Source organism: Poecilia latipinna, unplaced genomic scaffold, assembly GCF_001443285.1.
Source record: "Poecilia latipinna isolate Pla-1442-1.1 unplaced genomic scaffold, P_latipinna-1.0 Scaffold3365, whole genome shotgun sequence".
Classification (NCBI taxonomy): Eukaryota; Metazoa; Chordata; class Actinopteri; order Cyprinodontiformes; family Poeciliidae; genus Poecilia; species Poecilia latipinna.
Window position 1 is genome coordinate 11,440 of NW_015115981.1, and position 610 is coordinate 12,049.

The following is a 610-nucleotide window of genomic DNA, read 5'->3' on the forward strand; positions in this document are numbered from 1 at the left end:
GTATCTAAGTTACATTAAAAGTTACTTCTTTTAGTTACTTTTACCAGCTGCTAACAACGCTCTATCACCTGTGAAAATTACATTGAGCTTTGCCAATAGTTAATTGTAAGCTATTTTATAATGGTAACATCAACAATGTGTCTCCTCTTATAAGGTTGAACTGAGGGGGAGATTGTTTAATGCTTACAACAGTACAAAAAAACTTAGTAATTTGTGTGTGTTTTTGTGTAGTCCACTATTGTCTGGAAAACTTTAAGGATTTTAAAGTCCCCAACCTTCCCCCAAGCCTCCAGGTTCTGCGTTACGGCCCTGCGTTTGGTGTCAGAGCTCAGCACACAGAGCTCCTCCTGCGGCTCCACAATTCAGATGTCCCGCTGCACAGATTGGTGACACTTAAATTAATATTAATGATTATAATGGCGTTTAGTTGCGCAACTCGTTCATCCGTGGCTGTTTTCACGTTTATTGCGCTGTTCATATTAGTCTCGATGTTTGCAATTTTCTGGAGCGCAACTCAAAGCTCGACGTAATTCACAGCATATTATATTAACTTAACATTAACAGACAGCAGAACAGAACAGAAACACGTAAAGTGTGGAAAAAAGCAAGA